Source organism: Hydra vulgaris, chromosome 07 (genome assembly GCF_038396675.1).
Source record: "Hydra vulgaris chromosome 07, alternate assembly HydraT2T_AEP".
Classification (NCBI taxonomy): Eukaryota; Metazoa; Cnidaria; class Hydrozoa; order Anthoathecata; family Hydridae; genus Hydra; species Hydra vulgaris.
Window position 1 is genome coordinate 38674911 of NC_088926.1, and position 12590 is coordinate 38687500.

Consider the following 12590-nt stretch of genomic DNA (forward strand, 5'->3'; position numbering starts at 1 on the left):
GTTTATGTTTTGGAAAACACAAATTAAAAAAATATATATATTAAAATACTTAAATTCCACTTTTACTAACTTGTAATTTTCTTTGTATGTTTTTTGAATGGATCACAGCATGCTTTCTGCCATATAGGATACATTTTCAAATAATTTGTAGCATGTTTTTCACATAATGTTGTTAAGTTTGATAGTTCAATGTTACAGCGTAATGATATAGCTATTTCTTCTTCGTTGCTTAAAGTTCCAATAACATCTTGTTGGCCTTTGCATGCATCTGATGTCATTAACCCAATAGAACACATCTTATAATAAACTACTTTGTAAAAATTTTCCTAAAAAAAAGAGAATTCTCCTACTTAATTAAAAGAATTCTCCTACTTAAATAAAAGAATTTTCCTACTTAATTTTTAGTAAAAAAAAAAAAATTAATATAGAAATAATTCAAACCTTTTCAGAATCCCACTGTTGTATAATTTTTTACACTGATAGATATTGTTAATTTTCTTTAAAGAAAATTAATCTATAAATATAGATATATTTATATATATATATACAATTTATATATATATCAAATTGTTAATTTGTTAAAATTTAAATAAAATTTACGAATGCTGTTTTTTAACTGAACTTTTTATAAACTAGTTGTTATAAACTTTTACAAAAGTTGTCAAAATTTTAAAAACAAATGTACATCCATATCACACTAATCCAGTTTTTATATAAAACAAAACAGGATTTTTTTTTCAGTTGTTAAGTTCAAATAACTAAGTTATCATATAATTAAGACTTCCTTAAATATAACAAAATTGTTTTTTTTTTTTAGGAGTCTTTTAACTAAATATAATATTTTACAGAATTCTATTTGAAAGTTTTTTAAAATAGCTTATTGAAAATTTGATACATGTTTGAAATTAAAGTTCCGTATGTTAGAGTCGTTTTTCCAGTTAGATTTTTTGTGCCTAGTAAGATTATAAACAGCTGAAAATATTAACAGCAAAAAAAAATTTTTTTTGATGGGGGTGTTTTGAGATATTGGGCCCCAAAGTTGTTTTATAGAAACTAGTTGTTTTATTAATTTTTAAGCATGTTCTTTTTATATTTTAGCATTTTAAGTACATTTATTGAATTCAGCATCAAAAAAATATTATATATGTTAATTTTCATGTTTGAGAAAGGAAAATATGACGATTCATTTTTTCCTTTGAGCAACACCGAGCTATCTGGTAACGCATTACTTCTCATCCCAATGCAATTCCTAATGAGGTTAAGCTCAGAAAAAAAAAAAGAGCCAAAATTATTAGTTTGGATAGCCTTGTCAGAGAAAGAGGTTTCAAAGAGTTATATCGCTCTTTCAGGCTAAGCAGTCGACAAGTGTGTGTACATTTCCAAATGTCTTGTTAAATTAAAGAAGTTCATTAAGTTCATAACGAGGTTCATAAAAACAACGAATTTGTGTTTTAGCCTGATCTAGCCTCCGCACACTATTCAAACAAAGTACAAGATTACCTAAAAAGTGAAAATGTCAAATATGTGCCAAGAGACATTAACCCTGCTAATGCCTGAATTGCGTCTAATCGATGATTTTTGGACTGAAATTAAAAGATTGGTGCAGGCAGACAATTGTCAAGCTAAAAATCTCCAATAACTAAGAAATCGAATAGGTTATTGTAGGGAAAAAATTGTTTAATACTTTTTTCTCGTGAGCAAATCCAGATTTTTCGTTATTTGTAAAATCAAGACCCGAATTATTTAAATTTATTTTAATCGTTTATACACATTTTCTTATAATATTTTGCGATAGATAAATAGTTTTAACATGTTTATTGTATTAAACAATAATTTTTATTATATTATAGCAAAATTTGTACAAGTTATCACTATTAAAAGCGAATTCGATATTCAAGCAATTATTATATTCGGGTCGGAATTTTATTAAAATCGCGAAACGTGGATTTGCTTACTGGAATTTAGTTTCAACCGCGTACATAGGCTTGGGACAAAAAATTCTTCTTTAGGTAGCCTTAAAAAAGGAACAATTCAACAAGGGGAAAGTGACACCGCTCTTCCTATTCTTCATCTCCGAAGAATCTCTCCAAAGAAGTTGATTTTCAAGTTATAGTCGGTTTTTTTAGAAGTATTAATCAGCATTTCACTTGGCAAACTTTTAGTTTTGAAAAACGTTTTTTTAAATCTTATTTTGAAAAGCAGTCGGTGGTTTTTAAAAATTTACTACTCCTCCCCTATATTTTATTTTTATTAATAGAATCCCCTCTGATTAAAAAGAAATGCTGTTAAAAATTTCAACTTAAAATACAACTTTAAAGTTGATATACTATTTAAATGAAAAGGAATATAATCTGGTTCAACCCATTATTGAATAGAAGCATTTTTACAAACATTGGTAAACCTTCTTACATCTAATAGGAAAACACTATCCACCATCAAAATCTTCCAACCATCGAATCCACTTTATGAGCTGTTCAATCGAAACACAGTAAAAGTACAAATTTGCTATTCTGTTTGTACACTACAGGTGTACAAACAATATAGCAAAACTTATAAAAAACCACAAAATATTATTTCGATGAGCCCAACAACTGTTTTAGCATGCAATTGCAAGCCAAGTAATTTATGCTCAATTAATGGAAGTTGTAGACGATTGCAAGCCAAGTAAATTATGCCCAATGAATGGAAGTTGTAGACAATTGCATCCTTCACGAACATACCTGACAAAATAAACATTTTTGTATTAGTTTTTTTTTTCTTTTTATACAGAAATATTCTCATGAAAAATCGTAAATTTTTGGCTGATGATTACAATAACCGTAAAAATAATAGCCGTAATAGACATATATACATATATATATATATATATATATATATATATATATATATATATATATATATATATATATATATATATATATATATATATATATATATATATATATATATATATATATATATATATATATACATACATACATACATACATATATATACAGTATCGGACAAAACGAGTGCAACCAAATAATGCTAATTTAATTTCTTTATATAAAAGTGCTGCATTTTTAAAATTTAGAGAAATAACTATGTAACTGTTTAGAGACAAAGTTCTTCAAGTTTTATTCATCACAAAGTTCATTATTTGTACACGAAAATTAATAAATTAATCAAAAGTATTTAAAAAAGTTGATTTCCTTCTGGACAAAACAAGTGCAACTCGACAAAATGTTGACCAAGCTGTATTTCGCTATCAATATTTCGTGGCGAGTCCTTTATTGTCGATCACAGCCTTGCATCTTCAAAGCATAGATTCGATCAGGTGATCAATGAAACTTTGTTGAATTGCTGCCCAGGCCTTTTGGATTTGTTCAAACAGTTGATCCTTATTACGAACACCTTCACCATTAATTCTGCGGTTGACGATCTCCCACAGGTTCTCGATAGGGTTGAGATCCGGAGATTGAGGCGGCCAATCCATCACCGATAAGTGGTTGTTTTGAAACCACTGCTTGAGTACTTTTGCATTGTGTTTCGGATCGTTGTCTTGCTGAAAAACCCATTTTATTGGCATATTCCATTTAGCATGAGGTAACATAACATCTTTCAGGATATTTTTATACATGAAACGGTCCATTATTCCATCGTTTCGATGTATTGGACCTAGACCGTTAGCAGAAAAACACCCCCAGACCATTACATTGCCTCCACCATGCTTCACGGTCTTATGGCAGTAACGTAAATCGAGGCGTTTTCCGGCCGGTCGACGTACACGGCAAATGCCATCGCTTCCAATGATGTTGAACTTCGATTCATCACTGAAACGGACAGTTCGCCATTTCTGCACATTCCAGTCAATATAAGATGTAGCAAACAGGAGTCTTTTCTTCTGGTTTTTTAGTGAAATCAGCGGTTTCTTTGCAGAGCGTCGAGAAAACAATCCGGCTTCAACAGCACGTCGTCTGATTGTTCGGTCCGATACAGGCAACTCTAATTGCTTTTGTATCTCGACTGATGATATCCAGGGATCCTTCTTGACGGATCTGACGATCATAGAATCCTCTCTAGAATTGGTGGAACGCGGTTTTCCACCTTTGTTATCTGCTGCCAACTTCCCCGTAGAACGATATTTGGAACATAGTCTTGATACGGTCTATTTTTTCACGCGATATTTATCACAAATACTTTTTTGTGACATTCCACTTACGTACTCGCCAATAAATTTCTTTCTTAGTTCCAATCCAAGACTGTCGGGAGCCATTTTTGCACTTGAAGTCATAAAAATAATAAAAATAAATAATCACGCTTCTCAAGGCTAACCGTGTTACATTTACCCATTACAAAACACCCATTACAAAACAAATCCAGTCTTGTCACTATTTGCGGGATGTATGTCTCTATGAAGTGATAAAGCATAGAACTCTCATCATCAGCACCCTTTTGGGAACAGTCTCATCGTAAAGGTAGAAGTCTACATCATCTGTTGACAACATATGAACATTAAACGAGACACAGGTCAGTTGACACTTGTAATAAAATTTTTTGGAAGTTTAGTTGGGAATGCATAGATTTTTTTGGAAATCGAAAACAACGGTCTCTGTAAGATTATCTATCCGGGCAAAATCTTTTGCCTAGCGTTTTCTTTTGTAGAAAGTTGCAACTTTTCTTTGATGAAGTTCCAGTTCTTGTTTCATTCTGTCACTTTCTGGGTTGTTTTCTGACTCTGCATGTGACATCTTTTGCTTCAGCTCATCACAGACATTACCTTTATCTTTTCTTGCATATCCAAATCCAATATTAAATATAGTGTTGAAGATATGTCTATATCTTTCATAAGAAATTTCACAAGCAGGGCAAGAGTTTACAAGCATTTGATGCATCTTTGCAACATTCAAGTCCTCAGGCAAATATATTTTCCTTGAGCACCCATAGCATAGTGTAACTTCCTCCCACGAAAGGACAGAATATGGTCAATCACTGCTTGCAACTCTTCTGGCTTTAGTCGATGAGGTTGATCTGAATGTCTCCCTCTTATGTCTTATACAGGTATACATCCTGTGGTAAAACAGATAAACCAACAATATTTAAATAGTATAATTTTTTGAAAAACCGACACTGCATAAGCCTACATAAAAAGTAATCGAGTAACAAATGAAGCTTACCAGCCTTTGACAAGGCTGATTTTATAGTTTGAATCCTCCTGTTTGTTATTTCAAACATGAATGAATGTTAATTCAAGCTATGAATGAATTCCAAAAAGGGCAACTTTAAAAAAAATCTTTATTTTCAAGAATCAAAAGCCATAAGTCTGCAGTATTTTTTTACTAAATGTTATCATTATTTTTTAGGATGTTTACAAAATTAATGCCAAATAACTAAGATAAGGCATTGTTTTAGCTCTACAATTAATATTTTTTGTGTGACAAAATTTTGTTTATGACCGCGTTAATAATTTAAATTAGATTAAAATAAGCTCGTAAACACGGCCACGACACAGATAAAAGTGTGTTAAATAAATGAACAAAAGTCGAATGCGATAACGGAAAGTTTATCATTTAACTTAAAAGAATAACAGTTATACCAAATTTAACTTACAGTAATATATAAAGTTCACAGAGCACGGAAGCCTAGGCTATAACACAATATCACACATAAAGTAAATCTGCATGAAATAGAGAGTGGTTGTGTTGATTAGTGAACTTACATTTATACTATTTTACAGGATCCTAGAATAGTCATAATCTCGAATATGGAAAATATCCTAGTACTGCTATATTAAATAATAAAATTCCTAAAAAGAAATAAAACAACTTTCCATCCTATACAGAAATTCTATACAATAGTAAATTTAATATCATTGACCCAATTATTTTCACCCTGACCTAATACATATAAACGAATCAAAAAAACAGCTGAGAATGCTCCAAACACGTCTCAGATAATTTGGCTTACATAACAAAGTTTATTGTCAAACTATTCAAGAAATTTCTCTCGAACAAAAACACTGGCCAACCTTTTTCTTATTCTAAGCATGAATAGCATTTTAGAGAGAGAGAGAGTGATATAGAGAGATTGAGAGCCAACACAGTTCAAAATTTTTCGCATGGCTCAAATAAAACTTTTATCACCATGATTGGCTCCCGCATGTCATGTGATAGAAAATAAGCCAGCTGACAAGTTAACGTATATGTATATATATATATATATATATATATTATATATATATATATATATATATATATATATATATATATATATATATATATATGTATATATATATATATATATATATGTATATATATATATATATATTTATATATATATATATTTTTAAAAAAATATTGTTGAAAGAATGTGTTTAAAAGAAATGTTGAAAAGATATATAGTTTTTAATATATATAATTTTTTAATATTTATAATTTTAAGCAAATTTTATTGAAAAGATATATACTTCATTAAATATTTATATACTGTGACTTTTTAAGTGAATTTTGTTATAAAGATTTATACTCATATATATACAATTTATGCTTTTTATGATAAATAAATTTTGTTAAAAAATGAGCTTCCTTTTCACTAAAAGCTCCTACCCATTTAAACATTTAAGAGCGTCTATTTCCTTCATTAAATATGCTTAACTTTAATTTGTTTTTTTATAAAGGTAAAAATACAAAGTGTTATAACATAAGTTTTAATAGCTTTCATTAAATTTTAAGGGTTTTTTTTAAGGATAAAGAATGTTTTCTCCATATTAATATTTTCATGTTATATATACATGCATACATACATACATACATACAAACACGCATTTCAATTTTTCTGCATTGTATCATTGACCTTTTTTCTTAAGAATATCAAATATATAAAAAAAATTAAAATAGTTCAAGAAGTTTCAATATTTCCAAGTTTCTTCACTTAAAGCAAATATAAGATTGTTTATAGAGGTTTTCTATTATTACTTTTGTATTTACTTACTTATTGCAAATCTTACATTAAAGGTAGAGAATATAATCGATAATTATATATGCTCTGTTTTATTTGTTTTCACTTACAATAAGTACAAAATAAATATTAGTAAAATAAAAGTTTAACTTTTATTATATTAAGCATCATTTTTACTCCTTTGATGCTTAGTTATGTCTGATAATTTAAGAAGTGAATTTAATTGACTTTTTCGAAATGAAAGAAACCTTCTAGTCTAGAAACATCCCGTCTAGTCGGGATGAATTGAACCGTCGCCGAAATTAAAGAGATGCTCCTAGGCGAGCTGAAATAAATTGTAATCAAAATTAAAAGAAATCAGGGTAGGCGAGGCGAGAACTCAATAGGTATAATATGTATCACATAGCAGATATTAATATTGCTATAGAAAGTAACTACCTTGGAGAATTAAACCATATTTGTCAGTATTGTGGTGCGAAGAAGTTTTGTTAGTTTTGTTAGCACTTTTTCCATATCCACCATTATTAACTGATTTAACAGGTTAACCATGTTGATCATGCTGTCAATCAAAATTTTTTTAAATACATAAGGAGTTATAATTCCTTTTCATTTTTTGCTTGCTTCACCGCCAAAAAAGCTCCTCCCTAAAATAATGGCCCTTTCTGTTTTAGGGTCGGTTAGCAAATTTTGTATCGTGTTGGAAATGAAAAAGGTGTTCTGCCCACATCTCAAGAAAAATACGTTTTTTATTTATTAAATATATTTTATATATTAAATATATAAAAATATATTATTTCTAAAGTAAATTTCTATACTTTATAACTTTGGAGTTATTGTTTTGAATGTATATATATATAGGCCATTTAAGCTTTGTTTTTATATTTTTGTTATTTTTTTATACGTGAATAGAAACTATTTATACTTATATCACCTTTTGTACTCAAAGTCGGCAGTAAATACAGCTTAATTAAATGAATTTGTTAAGAGTTTTTTTTACAGAAAAGCTTTTATAATAAATATTAAACAGATAAAGTTAACTTATTTAAAATAACTAGGTCTCTTTGGCAAGTTATTCGATGTCCAAACTTACTTTTTAAATAAATAAGAGTAAAATATTATTATAGCCTAAGTTTCCAAAAACACCGGAAGAAATATCGCGCTACTGTCTTACATGTTAAAAATACTTTTATTATGTAAAAAATATTGAAGTAAATAAGTACAGTTCTAAGGTATAGTAAATTAATTGTTAACCAAAATGTAAGAACTTTAATTAACAAGATCACATAGTTTAAGGATCTTAGAAGTAAGATAAAACACATTAGGATTGAATTCGTAATTCTGCTTTGTTTTGAAGATAGGATATCCTTAAAACTGCTTGCTGTTGAGATTGTCCCCATATTTGACAATCATGTTGTATATGTGAGCCAAAAATGGCATGATATATGTTTAATAGTGTTTCCAAATTGACATAATGGCGAACTTTTGCCTGCATTCCATTTTATATGCCTAATTTTATGGCTAAGTCTTTAAGATAGGATACAAACGATAGGTTGGAATCAATTATAATTCCAAGTTATTTGATTGAGTTAACGGGAATGATTTTCTTAATCTAAAGTTTAAATTTTTATTGATTTTTGTTTTATTAGATTTGAATATGACCAGTTCAGTTCATGACCAGTTCAGTTTTGCTGTATTTAAGAGAAAGCTTATTTAAGGAGTTGCAAACCTAATTGAGTTATTAAGGCCATTAATATAAAGAAGAAAAAACAGTGGTCCTAATACTAAACCTTAAGGGCAACCGTTGGAACAATTTATTTGAGTAGATTTTGAGTCATTGTTTGAGACAAACTGAGATCTGTTGTAAAGAAAGGAAGTAAACTATTAAAGAGGTATTCCTCTGATTCCATAGTATTCTAATTTCTTGAGTAGGATAGAATAATCTACTGTATCAAAAGCTTTTTGTAGATCTACAAAGACACCACATGCAAAGTTTTTATCATCAAGAGCTTTTCTAATTGAGTCAGTAATTTTAAAAAGTGGGTGATTTGTGGAATAATCAGCACGAAACCCAACTGGTAAATTTAAACGCCTTTACAAATACTGGTATTTATAAAGGCATTTAAATATATCCAAAATTGCCTAGAGCCTCTTATAGCTTTTTCAAAAAGCTTGCTTTGGTTTGAAAGAAGAGAGATAGGTCGGTAGTTAGACATACCCATTTTAAAACCTTTTTTAAAAATTGGAATAAATTTAGCAACTTTGAAAGCATCTGAAAATAAACCGTTTTGAAATGATTTATTTATAATAATACTGAGAGGTTTAGAAATTATGTCTAGAACAAGTTTATAAAGGAATGTAGGAAGGCTATTTGGACCTAAGCTTTTTCCAGTTCTAATGGTGGTTTTAATAAGAATAGAGATTTCATTCTCTGTGACAGGATCAATAAATATTAATAAAGAACGAATTCGGAGAGTTAAGATAGTAAATTTGGATGTTGAAATTTTGTTTTGAAGTTTGTTTTATATAGTTACAAAAAAGTTGTTTAATATATTCGATACAATAGTTTGATCTATGATGATATTTTCTTTTAAATTAAGTTTGAGAGTTGTATATGCAAACATATAGTCATATATATATATATATATATATATATATATATATATATATATATATATATATATATATATATATTATATATATATATATATATATATATATATATATATGTAAGATCAAAGAAGCTGCAAGGAAATTTTCTGCTTCCTTCCTAATTTACAAACTTATAATTGCTATGTTCTTCAAAACCATTTAGTACAGTTTTTGTAGACTACACCAACGAAATTTTATGGAACTCAACTTCTTCGTTTTCTGCTATTATCAACTTCAAGGTTGGAAGTGTCTTTAGCCAATAACGCTTTCTGACATGCCTACTGAAGTGAATCTAAAACAACATTATTTTTTAATAATAATGTTTGTCTATGACTTGGAATGACTTTCATAGACCTGTTTCATCAGTTTAATTGCGAAATGATATGATTAGATTTTAAATACTAATAACTTGAAAAATAATTTATATCACGAAACAACATATCAACCATATGTAATTTATATCACGAAACAACTTTTTCAACCATATGTAAAAGCCATGCAAAATAATAATATATATAATTATAAAAAAAAACAAACAGTTAGCAGCAGCAGCCAAAATTCGTGCAGTATAAGTACGCCATTTTAACTCTGCCTCTAAATATCGACTTAGATCATCAACTTTTTGCCTTAAAAACAATTTCTAGATATTTTAGAGGAGGCCAGTAAAACTCTACTAAATGATGCTTTTTAATTTGCATAGGAATACCACTCAAAAAAGTACCATCAGCAATTCAGTTTAATGGAAGAAAATCTGTTTCACTGCTCTCATCAAATGAAACAATTGCATAAGACATTTTAATTTAAATAAACAAGGCATCACAATCAACCATCAATACGATAGCATAACTTTTATAAATCGGTAGTGATGTGCCTGGTAGCCGGTTCAGACCTGGGGATCCGGTAATTCTGCAGTACCCAGCACCGAGTATCTTAAAAGAAAATTTTAGTAACATTTGCCTTAAATGCTGTAACTATATGTTTAAGTGGTACTTTAAATTGTGTAGAAATATTATGAACAGGATTCCTTTAAGTTTTAACTTAAGCCATAAAACTTTTTGATTTAAGTCTAGGAGTGTTATGGAGTCATTAACCATTTTTTTTGTGATTTAATTTTAATTTTAAAGCTCTCGAAGATTATGACATTAAAGTAAGACGGCAAGTTTTTCCAAACATATACAACCTATTAATTGTTGTTTAATATAAGGAAGCTTGATATATTAGGCAAACTTAATTAACGCAAGTTAATCAGCATTATTGTGTGAAAACAATTAAAAGCTAGAAATTATTCAAGATTTAATACCACCTTTTTAATATAACTATATGCTAACTATATACTAAGTGCCGGGTACCCGGACTCAGACCCGGTTTTTTCTTTCGGAAAGCCGGATTCGGGGACTCAGCATAAACTGGTTCCGGCACATCTCTATTAAACGGTAAAGTTTAAAGAGTAGTAAAGTATGTAATAAACAGAAATGTAATAAATAATTATATAATTATTATTAGGGTAAATACTGTAGTAAAAATAATTAAGTAATAACGACTATAACAACTTTTGCTGCTGTATACTGCAACAAAAGTATACAAGCATTTATATTAAAGTATGTTATACAAAGAATGTAATGAATTAAAAATAAGTAATAAAAAAAAGGTACAGTAGAATGCAATAAATAAGAATATATAAAAAAAGCAAGTAAAGAAATATCATAAAATGTTATTAAAGTTAGTATAGATGCATCTGAGGAATAATTACAAATCCATTTTTAAATGGTAACTTTACAAATTTACAATCTAAATCTGCAATAGAAAAAATTTTATTAAAATAGGATACCTTCTCTGCCAAAAAAATTGAAAGTAAGTCGGAGTTCATTGGATTTGTAAAAAATGGTTGTAAAAGTCTATATTTTTAAAAAACAATATAGCCTTCATTGCATTCGCTATAAGGAACTTGTAAAAAATTTCTTATAACACCAGCTTTACCATTTATTTTAAAAAAATCATTAATCGAAGCAAAAAACTTAGCACTATTATACTGTTTAAATTGCAAACAGTTACGATATGGGAACTGGACCTTCAGTGTGAAGCTTTTTAAAAAACCTTTTTTTTTCATTAAAAACCTGATTTGTGGAATTCAAATGTCCTTCAAAAATATTTCTTACAATTTTAAAGCACAAAAACTAAGGTCGCCGCACAAACTTTTTTAATCTTCCAAGATAACTTCCATATGGAAAAGAAAAGACTTTATCCAGAGCACCGTTACAATTACCATCATCTGGCATATAAATTAAAGAGTGAATATTATAAACGCACTGAACTTTACCATACCATTTACAAAATGTAGCAACAAAATACGTTAGCAACTTTTTAACATTATCAAGATAAATTTCACAAAGCGATGGACTTAAAAGAATACGTACAGCAATAGATAAATCCAAGAAGTTTAAATAAACATCATTTAGCAATGTACCTTTTAAAACTGCCAGACCAGTGTATAACACAAACTTCTCTTATTGTGCGAGGTTTGCGTAAAAATTATTTTTATACATGATGTTTAAATAAACCTAGTTTTTCTGATAATGTTGTTAATGATGTTTTTGATAAACTTTGATTTTTTTTATTCCCTTTGCACTCATTGATTAATCATTCTTCTAACTACTCGTAAGCATACTTAATGCATGTAATTAACTGGAAAAGATGAAACCATTCTAAATGATAAATTTAAAAATGGAGATATCAATTTATCAATGTGATGCTTTTATATGCTTGCATATAAAAACTTTTGTCAGTTCTTCGTGAAGCTGATAAATTAGGAAGAATAATTTTTCCAAACCATTGACCTTTTTCTAAACATCGTTCACAGCTATGATATACAGTATGAGATTTAATACACTTTAAAAATGCTCTTGCAGGGGCATCACATATTACTCCATCTAGTTTTACAAAAATTTACTACCTAAATTATCCTCAAATGGTGACTTTTTCAGATATTTCAACTCCTGCAACAA